General features: G+C 43.1%; 1 protein-coding gene across 1 annotated transcript in view; it reads left to right on the top strand.

Moving 5' to 3' along the window:
- Nucleotides 1–22,252, top strand: part of LOC105497720 (thioredoxin reductase 1) — a 181,643-nt gene that overhangs the window by 5,544 nt on the left and 153,847 nt on the right. The gene's annotated exons all lie outside the window — the stretch shown is intronic.

Raw genomic sequence — 22,252 nt, 5'->3', positions numbered from 1 at the left:
TGAACTTTCCTGTCTCTTAATAGATGATTCATTCTGTGGCCAATTGGCCAGGGGAGGGCAGTAGCTCCTTGTTTCAAGCTCCTGCCTCCCTGTGCCGCTTCTGTTGATCAGTTCTGCCCTGATCTGTTGGCAGCGTCCAAACCCCATGGATTCTCCCTGGGTTTTGCCTCCAGAATCCCACCCTCCTGTCACTGCCCTGGTGGCCTTCGAAGTTTCTTGCCAGAATTCCCACCCTGACCTCCTCACTGGGCCGCTCGCCAGCAGTCTTGCCCAATTCCAGCCCCATGTTCCCCTCAACTGCCAGAGATAGTATCGTTAAGATATTTGAAAAACTGACCCTAGAGTTTAAAGACTCCCCTGCTCCTCAAAACCCAGAGATAAGATCAAGTCCAAACATTTTGGCGTGAGGTTCAAGGCATTTCACAATCTGCCTATAGGTCCCTCTCCCAGCTCCTCTCTCATTACCCAACCCACTTCCTCCCAGTCTGGCTTCCAGCAACAGACAACCTTCTGGCGTTGAGTGAATGCGTCTGACAGCCAGAATGCCAGCATTTGGTGCCAGCTATGCCTTCTTCCTGGCCCGGCTTTGCCTCCCCTCCTTCACCTTGAAATTCTCCTCCTCCTCATCCACCTGACCTGACTTGAAATTATGCTGTTAGGAAGGGAAGCCTGCCCAGCCTGGGTTGTTGGTATCTCTATTAAAGCTCTCATCACTTCATGCCGTAAGTCCGCAGTCTCAGCCTCTGCTGCTATGGTTTCCAGCACCAAGGAGACTTGTTGGAAGAGATGAAGGAAGAAAAGAAGAAATTGAAAATGAAAAAAAAAAAAAATGAAGTCTATGCCACCCTACCCCAACTTCTTATTTTCTTCTGCTTCTCTCTTCCATTGACTAGTTACTTTGAAAGGCCTTTTATGGGGAACATCTGTTGTGCTTGTCTACCTGACAGTCCTTCCCTTTTCTGGAAACAGCACTCTTTCCTATGGGAAAAATAGCCCCATGTAGTTTGAGTGGGTTTGATTATATCCAACCTGCCATAGACCCAGACTGCCCCTACCAAAGAACCCCGTGCCCTTGAACGTAATAAATGATTCAGGACTGGGCACATGACCTGAATAAGGCCATTTAAAATCCTCCTTAGATTTTCTTGCCAGGGGGATTTGGGAAGATATTCTCCTTCCCTTGAAGATGCTTAACTAGTAAGTTTGGGCTGCTAGCGATGGTTATAATCCCTAGTAGAGAAAACCTGCTTAAGAGAAAGGGAATGTGATTTGACAACATCATTTGAGCTCCTAGATCAAGCTGTGCCTGAAGGCAGCTGACTTTCCTTTATGTGAGCTAATAAATTCTCTTTTCATTTATTCTAGTTAGTTTCTGTCAGTTGTACCTCAGAGTCTCCAGCTACTATACTTTTTTTTTTTTTTTTGAGATAGAGTCTTGCGCTGTCACCCAAGCTGGAGTGCAGTGGTGCCATCTTGGCTCACTGCAACCTCCACCTCCTGGGTTCAGGAGATTCTCCTGCCTCAGCCTCCCAAAGTGCTGGGATTACAGATGTGAGCCACCATGCCTGGCCTATACTTTTAAAACAAAAATACTTCATTATGATCTCCACTTTACTCAGATAGGGTGTGGATTAGATATAAAAATGTGTTAGGTCATTCTTGCATTGCTATAAATACATGAGACTGGGCAATTTATAAGAAAAGAGGTTTAATTGACTCAGAGTTCCTCAGGCTGTACAGGAAGAGTAGGGGCATCTGCTTCTCAGGATGCCCTAAGGAGCTTTTACTCAAGATAGAAGGTAAAGTGGGAGCAGGCATGTCCCATGGCAAAAGCAGGAGCAAGGGGTGGGGAGGTGCCGCACACTTTTAAACCACCAGATCACGTGTGAACTCAAGAGAGGCCACTCATCACCAAGGGGATGGCCGAAACCTTTCATGAGGGATCTGCCCCCATGTTCCAAATACCTCCCCCCAGGCCCACCTTCAACATTGAGGATTACCTTTCGACAAGAGATTTGGTTGGGGACAAATATCCAAACTATATCAGTTAGTGAACCAGAGCTCATTTTCTGGGTACTAAAGCCAGAAGAAAATCCATTTTTTTTCCTCCAGTGATTTAAATGAACCATTGAGTTCATTCTCATTAGTGCTCAGAAGAACCTGAAATAGAATACTTCCTCCTAGACCCTCTGTCAAAGCCCATCTCAAGCACAAAAGTAGTTCCATGGCTACTGAATAGAAATAATACGGAACTCGAGAAAGGCCTCACACATTTTGGGGGGCCACTTTGTGCTTAAGAAGATGAAAAGAGAGAAGCCCAAAAAATGATAGGACTTTAAGATCTCTCTACATACAGGAGTTCTAACAACTTTTTTTTTTTTTTTAAGAGGGGAATTCCTCTATTTAGAAGTTCTTAGGGCAAAGCAAAATTAGAGGCCATTTTTGGAAAGGGAAATTGTAAAAGAGGCAGACTTGACAAGAACAAACAAGTACAAAAAAGCCTGCTTTTAAATCATCGTTGGAAGTTTTAAAAAGTTGATGATCCCCTGGGGTGATGTAGATAGAGGAGCGTGGGTAAAATATCTGCAAAAATAAAGTCAGCTGGATCCTCTCACTTCAGAACAATTTCTCTAAAGATCCACGAGAAGCTGTCCTTAAACGGGGGTGTCCGGGAGGCCTGAAGAAAGATGAGCTGTATGTGGCTGTCTCGTTGGCCTTCCTTTCTTTTGCCCTATGGCTCCTTGAGATCACTGCCAAGTCTGGGTAAATAAAACATGCATACCTTCTTTCATTTACTTATGCATTTGAGACACAGTTACTGAGCAGCTATCCAGGGTTAGACATTGAAGGGCACAAGTGAAGCTAGATTGCAAGATACCTGCCTCACCTCTCTACTCTTCACCATGGCTAGGCTGGACCATTCAACAAATATTCCCAATAATGCATATTTTGTGCTAAGCCCTGTATTAGGCACTGGGATACCATTGAACCAGTCATCCCCGCCCTGCAGCAATGGCGGCAGTTAGACAGGGTTTGATTCTTAAAGAAGACTCATAGGACCCAAAATGACAATGTTGCAGGAAAGGATACAATCACACAACAGCATAAAGTAAGGCAATGTATAGGAAGTAGCCAAAGACTGCATCACGGCAAAGGATCTGGAGAGGCCAGATGCAGGCTCCAAAGCTACTCCTTCTGCAAAGCTGAATGGATGCACTTTCTCTTTTAGATCAGGAATCACTATCGTGTGCACTGAACACCTTGCAACCAGGGTGTCTGAAAGGGAGGACAGGCTGAGTTTCTTATCCCCTGTTGGTTACATAGGCGTATTCTTGCTATGTAACTGCCCCAGTGGCAGAGCCCCCCAGGGGTCTCACTGAGACCAAGTGCAAATTACCAATCTCACAGTTATCATTAAAGTCTCACAATTTTCAGCAAACTGTCCTGAAAGTTGCCTTGAATCCATGGTTACAAAGTAGCATTATTAGTCAGAAGGTTTCATGTCGGCCGGGCACGGTGGCTCAAGCCTGTAATCCCAGCACTTTGGGAGGCCGAGATGGGCGGATCACGAGGTCAGGAGATCGAGACCATCCTGGCTAACACGGTGAAACCCCGTCTCTACTAAGAAATACAAAAAATAGCCGGGCGAGGTGGCAGCGCCTGTAGTCCCAGCTACTCGGGAGGCTGAGGCCGGAGAATGGCGTAAACCCGGGAGGCGGAGCTTGCAGTGAGCTGAGATCCGGCCACTGCACTCCAGCCTGGGCTACAGAGCGAGACTCCGTCTCAAAAAAAAAAAAAAAAAAAAAAAAAAAGAAGGTTTCATGTCTTGAGCAGGGATCATTGCTGGGCAGGTACATGTTACACTTCAGTGGCTCATCTCAGGCCAATTCCAGGCCTACAGGAGTTAATTCTGGAACCCCTCCAAACCGTTCTCCACACTGCATCCACCAACGATGAAAACAACACAACTCAATCAGATGATGTCACTCCTCTGCTTAAAAATCTTCAATGGCTCCTCATTCCCTCTGGATTAAATCTGTATTCCTGGATGCAATGTGCAAAGCCAATTAGCATCTGTCCCCTGACTCCCTTTACAAATTTAGTTTCTTCCCAACACAGGCTCTTCAGTGCGGTCTGCACTGAGAAGCAATCCTTCCCAACACTTTCCACACTTTTGAAGTGCCCTTGGCTTTCATTTCATTGCCTGGCCAACTCCCACTCAGCGTGGGTATCACCTCCAGGAAGTCCTCCCTGGTACCCAGGCTACTGTAGGTCTACTTTAGTACTTTATGATCACTCTTTTTTTTTTTTAGAGGAAGTCCTGCTCTTGTTACCCAGGCTGGAGCGCAATGGCACGATCTCGGCTCACTGCAACCTCTGCCTCCCGGGTTCAAGTGATTCTCCTGCCTCAGCCTCCCAAGTCCTTGGGATTACAGGCGCCTGTCACCATGCCTAGCTAATTTTTGTATTTTTAGTAGAGACGGGGTTTCACCATGTTGGCCAGGCTGGTCTCAAACTCCTGACCTCAGGTGATCGCTTGCCTCGGCCTCCCAAAGTGCTGGGATTATAGGCGTGAGCCACCGCTCCCAGCTGATCACTCTTGTCTATAATTGTTTTACTTATCCACCCTTCTCCGTACATTAGTGGCTTGTTGAGGACAGGATATGTATCTGTAGGGTCCTCCAGCGTCTCCCTACCCCCTTTCTTTCTCAGCCTGACTGACAGTGCCTTTGGCCTCTCTGTGACCCAGCCAGCTGCATGTTTTCCCTGTGGGCTTGAACCCAAGCCAAGGCCTTGAACATTCCCAGGCACTGATGAAGTTGCCTAGTTTGTTTTAGGTTGTTGCTCAAGACACTGACCTGAGCCAAATTCTTTAAACCCTCATGTAAACTCCACACTCTGACCCCATTGTGGTGGACACACCTAGGTAGAACATTGCTTTCTCTCTTGACCACTGGAGGATACATGGCAGCCCACTCTGTAAGCCTGTCCGGCTAATAAACACTTTGGACTCATCGTCCTGGTGTTTAGTGCTTCTTTCTTTAGAATCCCAGCCAGCCCCATCTCAAGACCATTTGGGGCTCTCTCTTGTGGGAACTTCCCTGCCACTGCTTTGGGGGCAACTCCAGCCACAAGTTTGGTTGGAGGGAACAATATCTTTTATTTCTGATTCCTAGTTATCTGTCACAGTTCCCTGCAGACATAAGCTGTTCAATAAGTAAATGGATCTAGTGAATTGCTTTCTAGCGAAATGTATGCAGGTAGATGCCATGCAGTCAAAGGTAGCATGAACACCGGCTAGCTGCTCAGAGCATGTCCTCCTGAGGCCCAGCTGCACTCTCCACTGCAAATTCTATGAGATATATCTATATCTTTACAATGATTTTCCCACCCGTCCCCCCATTAAGCCACTTCAAATAGATTCCTGTTGTTTGCAACTGGAAATGTCCTAAGCAAAACATTACCTCACAGGCTTATTGAATTGGACCATTGAATTGATTTGTGCATCTCACTGTAAATTGTATCTAAACACACACACACACACACACACACACACACAGAAGAAAAATTACCCCATGGGGTTGCCAGGAGGGAGACATGAGATAATGCTTGCACAATGCTGTGTTAGTCAGGAATATTTTGGAAACAAGTGACCTGAACACAAAACACAAACTGGGTTAAGTTAAAAATGGAATGCACAGGCTCACAGAACTGGAAAACCTAGAGGTAGGTCTGTGTGTTTGTTCTCTGTTTCTGCATACCAAATTGCCGTAGCATCAATTTAGCAGCCCACACCACAACCCATGTATAGTCTCACAGTTCAAGACTGAAATCATGGGGTCAGCTGGGCTGAGTTCTCATCTGGAGGCTCTGTGGATAATCTGCTTCCAACCCCATTCTTCTTGTTGGCAGCATTCAGTTGCTTGCAGTTGTGGGATTGAAGTCCCATTTCCTCCCCAGCTCTGCTGCTCTCAGCTCCTAGAGGTTACCCGTGGTTCCTTCCCATGTCCCTGCCACAGGCAGTTCACAGCATGGATATTTGTTTTCTTCCAGATCAATTAGAATGTCTCTCTGAGTTTCTCTTCTCAGCTCAGATGATGAGGTCACCCAGATCATCTCTCGATCCTACCCACAACTGATTTTAGGCCTTCATAATGAAACTGGAGAGTTTCCTTGACCCCTTTGCAGGACTTGCAACAGGGGTGGCTAGTTTACTCAGCTGTCACGCTCAACCCCTTATGGAAGGGAGCACATGAGCGGATGGGGACGGGAACCAGAGCAAAAGAATGCCGGAACCTCCAGCCGCTTCTCTCCCATGGGAGCAGGCCCTGCGTGAGCCCTGTGGTAGCATCCCTAGAGTGTTACAATGTTCTTTTAGCTCTGCTGTCCCAGTCAGGGGGGTACCTGTGACACCCCTGAGCCCCAGAGGGCATGTTACCAGCTCAGTGAGCCTTTTGTCTCATTGTGTGGGGTGGCTGCCCTCTGCCAGTGAGGACAAAAGGCCAGTGTGACAGCCTTTTTGGGATCTTGCACCCAGTGCATCCCAAATTCTTGTCTGATGCCCAAGAGGAATGAGGTCACACAGACTTGAAGGATGGCAAATGCAGAGATTTTACTGAGCAGTGGAAGTAGCTCTCAGCAGGATGGGGAGCTGGGAAGGGGATGGAGTGAGAAGCTGGTCTTCCCCAATGGCGGAACTCCTCTCCACCGTCCCGCCTGAACTCCTCTCCATCATCCCAGCCAAACTTCTCTCCAACCAGAGTCTCCAATGTCCAGCTTCTGCTTCTGCTCTCCACATTCAGACGCTTCTGTCTTCTGTCCTTCTCTGCCATGCTGCACTGCTCCTCTGCCAGTGGAGCTTGGGGTTTTTATGGGCACATGATGGGGGCTTGTGGGGGGCAACATTTGGGCAGGAAAACAGGGATGTGAAGTTCTCATTTAGGGCCACGGGTCCAGGCTTGAGGGTGGAACCCTCACCAGGGACCCCACCCTTTTCTACCCAGTATTTCCCTGCCTCCTGTTCATACCAATAGCATCAGTAAAATCTCTCCACAGCAGCACTTAGAGTTTTAGTGTTTGAATAACTGCTAGAAGGTGTGTGTAAACCAGGAACTGAGAATCTTGAGAGGGCCATCTTAGAATTCTTCCCACCACAGGCTGACTTCAGGCATGGCTGGATCCAGGGGCCCAGAATTGGTCAGGGAGGGGCATTATTCCAGCAGCTTCATCTTGCCTACTTGGGTGCACTTGAGGCACAGTGCTTATTCTCTCAGCAACCCTGTTAGAAAGGCATCATCCTTCCTGATTACCATTATGGGATTGATTGTGGGCCAACTTGAGCTGATGCCCATCTTTGAACTACACTGTAGTCAGAGGGTGCAAATGCTCTGGTTGACCAGGTCTGAGATATGTGCCCTTTCTTAAACCCAGAGACTTGTATTGGTTTGGCATAAACCATATAGACCAGTAGTTTTCAATGGGAAGGGGGGTGATTTTGAACGTTAGGAGACATTTGGCAATATCTAGAGTAATTCTTAGTTGTCATAAAACTGGGGGATGGGGATGTTACCAGCGTTTCATGGGTAGAGGCCAGGGGTGCTGCCATTTATCCTACAAAGCACACGACAGTCCCCCACAACAAAAAATTGCCTGATCCCAAATGTTAATATTGTCAAGTCTGTAAAACCCTGATGCAGATGAAGAAAGGAGGTACTTAAGGAAAATTAGAGTGCTGTTATCAGAAGGAGACCTGAATGTTGGCAAAACACACAGATCCCACTGCAAGTGTTTTACCTGGCATAGAATCAGTTTTCTAGAGTTTTAATATTTCTTCTTTCTGTTCTTTTTCTGATTTGTTTTCCCTCCCTACTCCTGCCTCCAACCTTTTTACACACATCCTTTAGAAATAAACCTTCTTCCACCTGGTCTGCCAAGATTAGTTCTCACAGTCTCTCCCTTTCCTAAAGCCCTCTAGGAGTTCCATGTCCTCTGTGATGCCTGAAACACAGAGGGGTGGCTGCTTCTTCCTGACTCCAGGCCACACTCACCTGCCAGTGCAGTCACCAAACACATCTCTAGTGTAAGGCCCATAATGGTAAACAAAAGGTGATTCTCTTGTATTTGCAAACTTTTTCAGACCTACACACCCACACATTCATATATGTACTTTCTTTGCTCATATTTCTCCCAAGATATCAACAATAATGCCAAATCTATATAACAGTTGATTTTCTGTTTCCTTTCTCCTATCTCTGTCTCCTTTCACTGTAACTTTACCCTGGATACATTTTTCTAAAGTTTTGTCCTATTTTTAAATAGGTAATGCATTCGTATGGTTCAAAATTTAAAAAGTTCAAAAGGATATATGCAGCAAAAGTCACTTCCACCTCTATTTCCAGCTCCCTAAAAACCTCACTGGAGGCAGCTAATGTTACTAATTTGTTTATAAATCCTTCCAGAGATATTACTGTACTTATAAGCAAGTGCATATATAAATCCTTATTCTCTTTTCTTCTTTTTTATTTTAAACAAATGGTAGTATGCTATTCACACAGCTATGTAACTTGTTCTGGTTTATTTTATTTAAAAATTATTTTGGAGATTGTGCATACTGGTGCGTAAGAGCTTGCTCATTCCTTTTACAGAGGCTCAGCATCCATTTTATGGATATGCCATAATTTATCTAATGAGTCCTCTCTCACTGGACTTTTAGATTATTTCCAATCTTCTGTTGTTATAAAAAACAAAAGAAAAAAATATTTTCACTGGGTATGGTGATGCCCACCTGTAGTCCCAGCTACTTGGGAGGTTAAGGCAGGAGGATCACTTGAACCTAGGAGTTCGAGGCTGCAATGAGTTATGATCATGCCACTGCACTCTAGCCTGGGAGTCTGGAGGCTGGTCTCATGGCAGAATGAGACCTCATCTCTAAAAAAAAAGAAAGAAAAGAAAGGAAAAAGAGGCCAGGTGTGGTGGCTCATGCCTGTAATCCCAGCACTTTGGGAGGCTGAAGCGGGCCAATCACCTGAGGCCAGGAGTTCAAGAGCAGCCTAGTCAACATGGTGAAACCTCATCTCTACTAAAAATACAAAAATTAGACAGGCAGGCCTGTGATTCCAGCTACTTGGGAGGCAGAGGCAGGAGAATCGCTTGAACTCAGGAGGTGGAGGTTGCAGTGAGCCAAGACTGCACCACTGCCCTCCAGCCTGGGCGACAAGAGCGAGACTCCGTTTCAAAAAAAAACAAAAGAAAAGAAAAAAAAAGGAAATGACCAAATTGACATAGATAGAAAGAATGAATCTATTAATCTGGTTTCAGACAATTTGAAGATAGAGCCACTCCCCCCCCGCCTCTGTCACCTAGGCTGGAGTTCAGTAGGTTGATCACAGCTCACTGCAGCCTCAACCTCCTGGGCTCAAGCAATCCTCCCTCCCCTGCCTCCTGAGTAGCTACCACTGCAGGTGTGTGCCATCAGACCCAGCTACCTTTTTTGATTTTTTTTTTTTCTGTAGAGACAAGGTCTCACTATGTTGCCCATGCTGGTCTGGAACCCTTGGCCTCAAGCAATCCTCCCACTTCAGCCTCCTAAAGCACTGGGACTGCAGGCGTGAGCCACCATGCTTGGCCAGAGCTACTCTCTTATACAGGAAGTAAATTCGAAAGGAGTTTTTACATTTTGTCTTGTCTCTTATTGCGGATTGAAAGGCATTAACCTCTGATAAAGAAATTTGGGCCACTGAAAGTAGATTAGAAAGCGAGACTGAGGAATTTTCAGTGTTCTGGTGTGCCCTTAAATGATACCAGTTCCACTGAAAGTAAAGGCCCACCACAAAGAAATTGATGATTCTGGGAACTTTCTTGCTACATTTAATTTTAAAACACTGCACTCAAGAATTACCTATAAACTCTTTTACAGCGTTTTTTATATTCCTTATATTTCCACAAATGTTTAGAAAAACAACGTAGAATAAGTAGAGACGGGACTGTTCCCTTGACCATGACCCCCTTCATGGGCAGGAACTGGAGTGGCTCATTTCACTTAGCCTGTGGCTGGCCACTCCTCACAAGAGAGAATGTGCAAGCAAGCGAGTGCGGGAACATGAGGGAATTAATGCTGGAACTGGCGTTAGCTCCTTTCTGGCGGGAGCAGGCTCTGTGCCGGCCCTGCAGCAGCATCCGAGCTCTTGCCCTCTTGGCACCTGGGTTCTTGTCCGGCATCCAGGAAGAATCAGGTCACACAAATGTATTGAAGGGTAGTGTATGCGGAGGATTTTACTGGGCGATGGATGTGGCTGTCAGTGGAATGGGGAGTTGGAAAGGGGGTGGTGCAGGAAAGAGGTGATATTTCCCTGAAGCTGCACTGTCTGAAGTTAGCAGGGTCTATCCACAATATCCAGTGCTCAGCCACTTGTATCCCTGACGCTCAGTCACTTGTCTGCTCGCCACTTACATTGCTTTGCCAGCTGAAGTCTTTTTATGGGCACAAGATAGGGGGAGCGGCAGGCCAAAAAAATCAATATTTGGGTGGAAAAACAGGGTCAGCTGTTTTCACTTAGGGCCGCAGTTCCAGGCCTGAGAGTGAGGTTTAGCCAGGAGCCCAGCCATTTTGTATCAGTAAGATCTAATAATTTCATATAATGAAGCAGAATGGTGAAACATTATCATAGAAAAAATAGTAGACTCACCTTCAGTTTCACAAACGTGTGGTTCAGATGTCACCTTCTCATTGAGGACTGCTCTAATGATCTAGTTAAAATTTTACTCCTTTATCACACCCAATCTTATCACTCCCAAATCCCCATTAGCAATCTCAAACCCCCTTTTTGTTCCATCTTTGTTCAAATCTTTTTGTTTTATTCCAGCCTTCAACTGATTGGATGAGGCCTACTCACGTTTTGGAGATCAATCTACTTTACACAAAATTCACAAATTTAAATGTTAATCTCATCTAAAAACACCTTCCATATTGATACATTAAATTAACTATTAAATCTCACTCAATTCATTTGTAGCTTTTACCACTGTCTAACTTACAATATATCTTACCTATTTATTACTACTAGTTTTTTCTTTACTGTCTTCCTATGCTAGAATTTAAGTTTCATTTGAGCAGGGATTTTCTTTGTTTTGTTCACTGCTGTGTTCCCAGTACCCAGCAGGCTCTAAGTAATAGTTCTTGAATATTTTTCTTCAGGGACTTATTTGTTGTATCCTAAGTTAAAATGCCCAGCCCCCAAAAAAGTTTAGGGGAAATAAAGGCAAAAATTGTTTGTTTTCCTTTGAAATTTCTTTTTAAATAGATACTATACTCTGGTTCAAAATATAAAAATGGCTCAAAAATGCAAAAGTTACACAAGGATAGATGGAAAAAAAATAGAATATCCACCCTGTTTCCCCTACCACTCAAGTGTCCCCCTCCTTGGAAACAACCAATGTCATCAGTTTCTTTTGTAAATTTCCAGACAAATTTCATAGATATGCAAGCAAATATCAATATATTTTCCCTGTCTTTTTTTTTTTTTTGAGATGGAGTTTTATCAGGGGAACCAGCCCCCAATATTTCAATGTAGGTTCTTTTCTATTTTCCCTAAGTGTCAGCCAGTCTGAGAAATAAAGAGATAGAGTACAAACAGAGAAATTTTACAGCTGGGCCTCCAGGGGTGTCATCACATATTGGGAGGACTGTGATGGCGACCTCGAGCTGGAAAACCAGCGAGTTTTTATTAGGGATTTTGAAACAGGGGGGTGCGGTGTATGAACAGGGAGTAGGTCACAAGGATCTCATGCTTCAAAGGGCCATAAAGATCACAAGGCAAGGGCAAAATTTGAATTCCTGATGAGGGTCTGTGTCCTGCTGTGCATGCATTGTCTTGATTAACATCTTAACAGGAAACAGGGTTTGAGAGCAGACAACCAGTCTGACTAGAATTCACCAGGCTGGAATTTCCCAATCCTAGCAATTCTGAGGGTACTGCAGGAGACCAGGGCATATTTCAGTTCTTATCTCAACCACATAAGACAGACACTCCCAGAACAGCCGTCTATAGACCTGCCCCCTGGAATGCATTCCTTTCCCAGGGTATTAATTTTTAATATTCCTTGCTGGGAAAAGAATTCAGCGATATTCTCTAACTCACATATCCGTCTATAGGCTCTCTGCAAGAAGAAAAATATGGCTGTATTCTGCCTGACCCAGCAGGCGGTCAGACCTTATGGTTATCTTCCCTCGTTCCCTGAAAATTGCTCTTATTCTGTTATTTTTGAGGATGCACTGATTTCATATTGTTCAAACACCCATGTTTTATAATCAGATTTCATATTGTTCAAACACACATTTTGCAAACAATTTGTACAGTTAATACAATCATCACAGGGTCCTGAGGCGACATACATCCTCAGCTTACAAAGATGACGGGATAAAGAGATTAAAGTAAGACAGGCATAAGAAATTATAAAAGTATTAATTTTGGGAACTAATAAATGTCCATGAAATCTTCACAATTTATGTTTAGAGATTGCAGTAAAGATAGCCATAAGAAATTATAAAAGTATTAATTTTGGGAACTAATAAATGTCCAAGAAATCTTCACAATTTATATTCTTCTGCCACGGCTTCAGCCGGTCCCTCTGTTCAGGGTCCCTGACTTCCCGCAACAGAGTTTCACTCTTGTCACCCAGGCTGGAGTGCAATGGTACGATTTTGGCTCACTGCAACCTCCATCTCCTGAGTTCAAGCAATTCTCCTGCCTCAGGCTCCCAAGTAGCTGGGATTACAGGAACCCACCACCATACCTGGCTGATTTTATTTATTTATTTATTTATTTATTTATTTATTTATTTTAGTAGAGACAGGGTTTCACCATGTTAGCCAGGCTGGTCTCAAACCCCTGACCTCAGGTGATCTGCCTGCCTTGGCCTCCCAAAGTGCTGGGATTACAGGTGTGAACCACCATGCCCAGCCTCCCCTATCTTTTTTTACACAAATATTATACCATATTCATTAGTCCATACTGCAGTGCACGTGTCTTTTTTTTTTTTTTTTAAGACAGAGTCTTGCTCTGTCACCCAGGCTGGAATGCAGTGGTGCGATCCTGGCTCACTGCAACCTCTGCCTCCCGGATTCAAGCAATTCTCCTGCCTCAGCCTCCCAAGTTGCTGGGATTACAGGCATGCACCACCCAGCTAATTTTTGTATTTTTAGTAGAGACGGGGTTTTCATCATGTTGGTCAGGCTGGTCTTGAACTCCTGACCTCAGGTGATCCGCCCACCTCGGCCTCCCAAAGCATTGGAATTACGGGCATGAGCCATTGTGCCCAGCCACATGTGGCTTTTTAAAAAAATTCAGGGCCGGGCGCGGTGGCTCAAGCCTGTAATCCCAGCACTTTGGGAGGCCGAGACGGGCGGATCACGAGGTCAGGAGATCGAGAGACGATCCCGGCTAACACGGTGAAACCCCGTCTCTACTAAAAAATACAAAAAAATAGCCGGGCGAGGTGGCGGGCGCCTGTAGTCCCAGCTACTCGGGAGGCTGAGGCAGGAGAATGGCGTAAACCCGGGAGGCGGAGCTTGCAGTGAGCTGAGATCCGGCCACTGCACTCCAGCCTGGGTGACAGAGCAAGACTCCGTCTCAAAAAAAAAAAAAAAAAAAAAAAAAAAAAAATTCAGCAATATGGGGTGATTAAAGAAGAAGTGAATGCTTTCAAGAATGTATTATTCAGTAACCTGATTATGTATGAACATTCAGTATGCACATGGGGACACATCAATAATCTTGTATTTATTTTGTTTCTTTTTGCCTTGTGGAAATGAAGTAACACACCACCCTGCCATTTCAGACTCCATTCTGTTGTGCCACAAAGGGGCGGGGATAAATTAGCCTACAGGATTTATAGGTGGTGGGTGGCATGCTAGGGTGGCATACTAAGCATTTCTAAAATTACAACCAATCTTCCAGATTGGTTTTGAATGCACATTCATACATAATGTTGTATTAGTCAGAGTTCTCCAGAGAAACAGAGCCAATAGGCTATGTAGATAAATAGATACAGAAAGAGATTTAAAGAATGTGTGAGGAATTGGCTTACATGATTATGGGGTCTGACAAGTCTAAAATTTGCAGTGTGAATTGGCAGGTGGAGACCTAGGAGAGCTTTTGGCAGATGAAGTCCAAAGGCAGTCTAGGTCGGGGACAGTAGCTTACGCCTGTAATCCCAGCACTTTTGGAGGCTGGGGTGGGAGGTTTGCTTGAGCCCAGAAGTTGAAGACCAGCCTGAGTAACACAGGGAGACCCTGTCTCTACAAATAATTTAAAAGTTAGCCAGGTGTGGTGGTGCACACCTGTAGTCCCAGCTACTTGGGAGGCTGAGGTGAGAGGATCACTTAAACCTGGGGGATTGAGGCTGCAGTGAGCTATAATCATCCCACTGCACTCCAGCCTGGGCAACAGAGCAAGACTCTGTCTCACAAGATAAACAAACAAACAAACAAAAAAGCAAAAGTAGTCTGCTGGAAAATCCCCTCTTGCTTAGGAGGCTTATCTTTTTGTTCTATTCAGGCCTTCAACCAACTGAGTGGGGCCCACCCACATTTTGGAGGGCAATCTGCTTTAGTCAAAATACACCAATTTAAACGTTGTTGTTGTGTTGTGTTGTTTTGTTTCTGTTTTTCTTTTCTTTTTTCTTTTTTTTTTTTTTTTGAGATGGAGTCTCGCTCTGTCACCCGGGCTGGAGTACAGTGGCCGGATCTCAGCTCACTGCAAGCTCCGCCTCCCGGGTTCACGCCATTCTCCTGCCTCAGCCTCCCGAGTAGCTGGGACTACAGGCGCCCGCCACCTCGCCCGGCTAGCTTTTTGTATTTTTTAGTAGAGACGGGGTTTCACCGTGTTAGCCAGGATGGTCTCGATCTCCTGACCTTGTGATCCGCCCGTCTCAGCCTCCCAAAGTGCTGGGATTACAGGCTTGAGCCACCGCGCCCGGCTTTGTTTTTATTTTCTGAGATGAAGTCTCACTGTGTCACCTAGGCTGGATTGCAATGGCACGATCTCGGCTCACTGCAACCTCTACCTCCTGGGTTCAAACGATTCTCCTGTCTCAGCCTCTTGAGTAGCTGGGATTACAGGTGTGTGTCACCACACCCAGCTAATTTTTTTGTATTTTTGTAGAGACAGGGTTTCACCATGTTGGCCAGGCTGGTCTCGAACTCCTGACCTCAAGTGATCCACCCACCTTGGCCTCCCAAAGTGCTGGGATTACAGGCATGAGCCACTGCGCCTGGTTTAAATGTTAATCTCATCTAAAAACACCCTCCATGTTGACACATTAAATTATCACAAATATGGATACAAAGTTATATATATATATATATATATATATATTTTTTTTTTTTTTTTTTTTTTTTTGAGATGGAGTCTTGCGCTGTCGCCCAGGCTGGAGTGCAGTGGCCGGATCTCAGCTCACTGCAAGCTCCGCCTCCCGGGTTTACGCCATTCTCCGGCCTCAGCCTCCCAAGTAGCTGGGACTACAGGCGCTGCCACCTCGCCCGGCTATTTTTTGTATTTCTTAGTAGAGACGGGGTTTCACCGTGTTAGCCAGGATGGTCTCGATCTCCTGACCTCGTGATCCGCCCATCTCGGCCTCCCAAAGTGCTGGGATTACAGGCTTGAGCCACCGCACCCGGCCTCAAAGTAATATATTTTTGAAGTGTTCTCTTTTATTAGAACTCACTTTTTTTTCTTTTTTTTTTTTGAGACAAAGTCTCACTCTGTTGCCCAAGCTGGAGTGCAGTAGCACAATCATGGCTCACTACAGCCTCACCCTCCCAGGCTCAGGTGATCCTCCCACCTCACCCTCCTGAGTAGCTGAGACTACAGATGCGTGCCACCATGCCTGGCTAATTTTTGTATGTTTTGTAGACATGGGGTTCCACCGTGTTGCCCAGGCTGGTCTTGAATGCCTGGCCTCAAGCCATATACACACTTCAGCCTCCCCAAATGCTGGGATTACAGGTGTGAGCCACCATATCTAGCCTTGCCTCACTTTATATATCTTAGAAAGGAAGTATTTATTGAGACTTTTCTTTATTGCCATTCTTTTTTTTTTTAAGTATTATTCTTATCGACATTGCCTGAGCAAAAATTTCACCAGTAGGAAAAACAAAAGACATATGATTCTGATCTGAAACTTGTCTTCTCCACTGTTCTTAAAGTTTGTGCCACAGAGCCACTTTATATTCTCATTTTATTTCAGTAAACACATCCTGAGCCTCTATAAAATTCTCTAGGGAGATATAAAGGCCCCTTTCTTCCAAAGGTTCATAATCCCTTTGAGGAGATGGACACATACTCAAGTGTTGCTGCTACAATACAGATGAGGGCTGGGCTCAGGGCTACAGCAGAGGCTCAGGAGAGGCTAGAGAAAATGTTGGAGGCCGGGCACCTTAGCTCACGCCTGTAATCCCAGCACTTTGGGAGACTGAGGCAGACAGATCACTTGAGGCCAGGAGTTTGAGACCAACCTGGCCAACATGGCAGAAACCCATCTGTACTAAAAATACAAAAATTAGCTGGGTTTGGTGGTGCACACCTATGATCCCAGCTACTTGGGAAGCTGAGGCACAGTATCTCTTGAACCTGGGAGGCGGAGGTCACAGTGAGCTGAGATTGCACCACTGCACTCCACCCTGGGCGACAGAGCGAGACTTTGTCTAAGTAAGTAAGTAAATAAATAAATGAATGAATGGTTAATAATAATATTATTATTATTTTGAGACAGAGTTTTGCTCTTGTTGCCCAGGCTAGAGTGCAATGGTGTGATCTCAGCTCACTGCAACCTCCAACTCCTAGGTTCAAGCAATCTCCTGCCTCGCCCTCCCCAGTAGCTGGGGTTATAGGCACGCACCACCACGCCCAGCTAATTTTTGTATTTTCAGTAGAGACAGCGTTTTACCATGTTGGTCACGCTGGTCTCGAACTCCTGACCTCAGGTGATCCACCTGCCTCGGCCTCCCAAATTGCTGAGATTGCAGATGTGAGCCACCACGCCCAGCCAATAAATGGTTAATATTATTAAAAAGAAAGTTCAAGAGAAAATGACTCCGGCTGATAAATCTGAAGGACTAAGAGATTTGAGCAGGGCCTTGAAGGTTGTTGAGGCTTTAAGGAGCTATGATGGGATAAGGTACAGGGGCTGGAGAACACAGATGTCTGGAGGAAGAACAAGTGGAGTGGGATAGATCCATTCACTCCCAAACTTATTGAGGACATGCTTTCATAGAAAAGATTATATTTTCTATAGGATAAACCAAATGGGAGTTGAGAGTGTCTAAATGGGTGAAAAAATTTTTTTGTATTTTCTTTACATTAATTAATTAGATGAAAAAATAAAATATAAAAAGAAGGTATTCAACATTAAATTTGTATCATATTCCACAATTTTTAAAAAAGTTTTATGAGAAACTAGAGCTTGTTTCTAGGAATATAATGTTTAAAAATTGATATACAATGATTGTACACATTTCTGGAGCACATGTGGTATTTTGATATATGCATACAACATGTAATGATCAAATCAGGGTAATTGGGATATCCATCACCTCAAATATTTATTATTTCTTTGTATTGGGAACATTCAAAATCTTTTCTTCTGGCTATGATGAAATATACAATAAATTATTGTCATCTGTAGTCACCCTACTGTACTACCAAATATTAGAAGTTATTTCTTCTAACTTTTTTTTTTTTTTTTTTAAATGGGGTCTCACTTTCATTGCCCAGGCTGGAGTGCAATGGTACAATCTTGGCTCACTGCAATCTCCGCCTCCTGGGTACAAGCAATTTTCTTGCCTCAGCCTCCTGAGTAGCTGGGATTACAGGCACCCGCCACCACACCCAGCTAATTTTTTTGTATTTTTAGTAGAGACAGGGTTTCACCATGTTGGCCAGGCTGGTCTCGGACTCCTGACCTCGACTGATCTGCCCACCTCAGTCCCCCAAAGTGCTGGGATTACAGATCTGAGCCACCGTGCCTGGCTCTTCTAACTATTTTTGTACCTGTTAACCAACCTCTCTTCATCCTCCTCTACCCTCTACCCTTCTCAGCCTCTGGTAACCACCATTCTACTCTCTACCTCCAAGAGATCAACTTTTTAAAGCTCCCACATGTGAGTGAGAACATGCAATATTTGTCTTTCTGTGCCTGGCTTATTGCACTTAATGTCCTCCAGTCCATCCACATTGATGCAAATGACAGATTTTCATTCTTTTTTATGGCTGAATAGTATTCCACTGTACATATGTACAAACCAAAAATGGGTTTGCTGTAGATGTGTGGATTTATTTCTGGGTTCTCTTTCTGTTCTACTGGTCTATGTGTCTGCTTTTATGCCAGTACTATGCTGTTTTGGTTACTATGGTTTTGTAGTATATTTTAAAGTCAGGTAGTGTGATGCCTCCAGTTTTGTTTCTTGTTCAGGATTGCTTTGGCTATGTGGGGTCTTTTGTGGTTCTATACAAATTTTAGGATTGTTTTTTCTATTTCTGTGAAGAATGTCATTGGTATTTTGATAGGGATTGCATTGAATCTTTAGATTGCTTTGGGTAACGTGGACTTTTTTTTTTTTTTTTTTTTTTTGAGACAGAGTCTCGCTCTGTCACCCAGGCTGGAGTGCAATGGTGCGACCTCGGTTCACTGCAAACTCCACCTCCTGGGTTCACGCAGTTCTCCTGCCTCAGCCTCACGAGTAGCTGGGACTACAGGCGCTCACCACCACACCCAGCTAATTTTTTGTATTTTTGTTAGTAGAGACGGGATTTCACTGTGTTTGCCAGGATGGTCTCGATCTGACCTCGTGATCCACCCGCCTCAACCTCTCAAAATACTGGGATTACAGGCGTGAGCCACCACGCCCAGCCAACATGGACATTTTAACAATATTATTTCTTTCAATCCATGAGCGTGGGATTTTTTTATGTTTTTGAAATATCTCTTCAATTTCTTTTATGAGTGTTATACAGATTTATTTGTAGAGATCTTTCACTTCTTTGGTTAAATTTATTCCTAGGTATTTATTTTGTAGGTATTGTAAATGGGATTGCTTTCTTGATTTATTTTTCTGATTATTTGCCATCAGTCTATAAAAGTGTTACTGATTTTTCTATGTTGATTTTGTGTCCTGAAAGTTTTTTGAATTCATTTATCAATTCTAACAGTTTTTTGGAGGCATATTTAGGTTTTTCTAAATATAAGATCACGTTGTCTGCCAACAAGGATAATTTGACTTCTTCCTTTCCAATTTGGATGCCCTTTATTTCTTTCTCTTGCCTAATTGCTCTGAATAAAAATGGTGAAAGTGGGCATCCTTGTGTCATTCCAGATCTTAAAGGCTTTCAGTTTTTCCCTGTTCAGTATGACATTAGCTGTGGGTTTGTGTTTTATGGCCTTTGTTGTTTTGCAGTATGTTCCTTCTAATACCAAATTTGTTGAGAGTTTTATCATGGAGGCACGTTGGATTTTGTCAAATACTTTTCCAGCATCTACTAAAATGATCATATGGTTTTCGTCCTTGGTTCTGTTATGTCGTAAATGTGATGTATGACATTTATTGATTTGTGGTCTATTCATATGTTGAACCACCCTTGCATGTCTGGGATGCATCCCACTTAATCATGGTGAATGATCTTTATAATGTGTTATTGAATTTGGTGTATTTTATTGAGAATTTTTGCACATATGTTCATTAGGGATATTGGCTTGTAGTTTTATTTTTTTGTTGTGTTCTTGTCTGGTTTTGGTATCAGGATAACACTAGCCTTACAGAATGAGTTTGGAAGTATTTCCTCCTCTTAAGTGTTTTGAAATAGTTTGAGAGAATTGATACTAGTTTTTCTCTAAATGTTTGGTATAATTCAGCAATAAAGCCATCCACTCCTGAGCGGTTTCTGCTTTGATATTATTGCTTGTTATTGGTCTGTTCAGACTTTCTATTTCTTCATGGTTCAATCTGGGTAAGTTGTATGTGTCCAATAGTTTATTCATTTCTTCTAGATTTTCCAATTTGTTGCTGTATAGTTGTTCATCATAGTCTCTAATAATCCTTTGTATTTCTGTGATATCTGTTGTAATGTCTTTTTTTTCATTTCTGATTTTATTTCTTTGGGCCTTCTCTCTTTTTCATAGTCTAGTTAAAGGTTTGTCAATCATGTTTATGTTTTTTAAAGGACAATCTTTTATTTAATCTTTCAGATAGTTTTTTAGTCTCAATTTCATTTATTTTGGCTCTGATCTTTTTTTTTTTTTCCTTCCACTTATTTTGCATTTGGTTGGTCCTTGCTTTTTTAGTTCTGTCAGTTTCAACATTAGGTTATTTATTTGAAGTCTTTTTATTTTTTTGACAAAGCGTTTATTGCTATAAACTTTTAGCACTGTTTTTGCTGTATCCCATAGGTTTTGGTATGTTGTGGTTCCATTTTCATTATTTTTAATAAATTTTAAAATGTCATTCTTAGTTTCTTCATTGACCTGTTGGTTATTTAGGAGCATATTGTTTAATTTCCATGCACTTATGCAGTTTCCAAAGTGCCTCTTGTTATTGACTTCTAGTTTTATTCTATTGTGGTCAGAAAAGATCCTTGGTATGATTTTTATATTTTTGTATTTGTTGAGACTTGTTTTGTGACCCTACATATGATCTGCCCTGGAGAATGTTCCATGTGTTAATGAAAAAAAAAAAGTATATTCTGCAGCAGTTGGCTACAGTGTTCTCTAAACATCAGTGAAGGACATTTGGTCTAGAGTTTAGTTTAACTCCAGTGTTTCTTGGCTCATTTTCTGCCTTGATAATCTGTTAACTACTGGAACTGGGATGTTGAAATCCCCTACTCATTGTATCGCATTCTCTTTCCCTTTAGTTCTATTAATATTTGCTTTATATATTTTGCTCCTCCAATGTTGAGTACATATATATTTACAGTTATTATATCCTCCTGCTGAATTGACCCCTTTATCATTATATAATGACCTTTTGTCTTTCTAAATAGTTTTAGTCTTGAAGTCTATTTTATCAGATATAAGTAGACTGACTCCTGCTCCTTTTTGATTTTCATTTGCATGTAATATCTGTTTCCATGCCTTCACTTCCAGTTTATGTTGTATGTTGTCTTTATAGGTAAAGCCAGCCTTCCTTCCTTCCTTCCTTCCTTCCTTCCTTCCTTCCTTCCTTCTTTCCATCTCTCTCTCTTTTTCTTTCTTTCTTTTTATTTGAAATGGGGTCTTGCTATGTTTCCCAGGTCTCAAACTCCTGGGCTCAAGCAATCCTCCCACCTCAGCGTCACAAGTGGATTACACTACAGGTACACAACACCATGCCTGACAAAAATTAGTTTATTGTAGGTAGCAGATAGTCTTGTTTTTTAAAAAAATCTATTCAGCCACTCTATGCCTTTTAATTGAAAAATTTAGTCCATTTGCATTCAGTGTGACTATTGATAGGTAAGAACTTGCTGCTGCCATTTTATTACTTGTTTTCTGATGGTTTTGTAACTCCCATCTTTCTTTCTTACCGTCTTCCTTTGTGGTTAGGTGATTTCCTCTAGTAGTATGTTTTAATTCCTTGCTTTTTATTTTTAGTGTATTTATTATAGATTTATACGTTTGGTTACCATGAGGCTTACCAAAACATCTAATACGTACAAGTTGTTTTGAACAGATTACAATTTAACTTTGATCAAAAAGAAAAGAAGCGGAGGTGGGGATTGTTGATGGGTTTAAAAAAATAGAAAGAATAAATAAGACCTACTATTTGGTAGCACAATAGGATGACTATAGTCAATCAAAACTTAATTGTATATTTTAAAATAACTAAGAGAGTATAATTGGATTATTTGTAACATTAAGGATAAATGCTTGAAGGTATGGATACCCCATTTTCCATGCTGAGATATTATACATTGCATGCCTATATCAGAACATCTAATGTATGTCCATAAATATATATACCTACCATGTACCTATAAAAATCAAAAAGAAGGCTGGGCGCGGTGGCTCACGCCTGTAATCCCAGCATTTTGGGAGGCTGAGGAGGGTGGATCATGAGGTCAAGAGATCAAGACCATTCTAGCCAAATGGTGAAACCTGCCTCTACTAAAAATACAAAAATTAGCTGGGCATGGTGGCATGCACCAGTAGTCCCAGCTTCTTGGGAGGCTGAGGCAGGAGAATCGCTTGAATCTGGCAGTCGGAGGTTGCAGTGAGCCAAGAT

This window comes from Macaca nemestrina, chromosome 10 (assembly GCF_043159975.1).
Source record: "Macaca nemestrina isolate mMacNem1 chromosome 10, mMacNem.hap1, whole genome shotgun sequence".
Lineage (NCBI taxonomy): Eukaryota > Metazoa > Chordata > Mammalia > Primates > Cercopithecidae > Macaca > Macaca nemestrina.
Note: the sequence above shows the minus strand (reverse complement) of the source record. Positions and strands in the feature narration are given on the sequence as shown.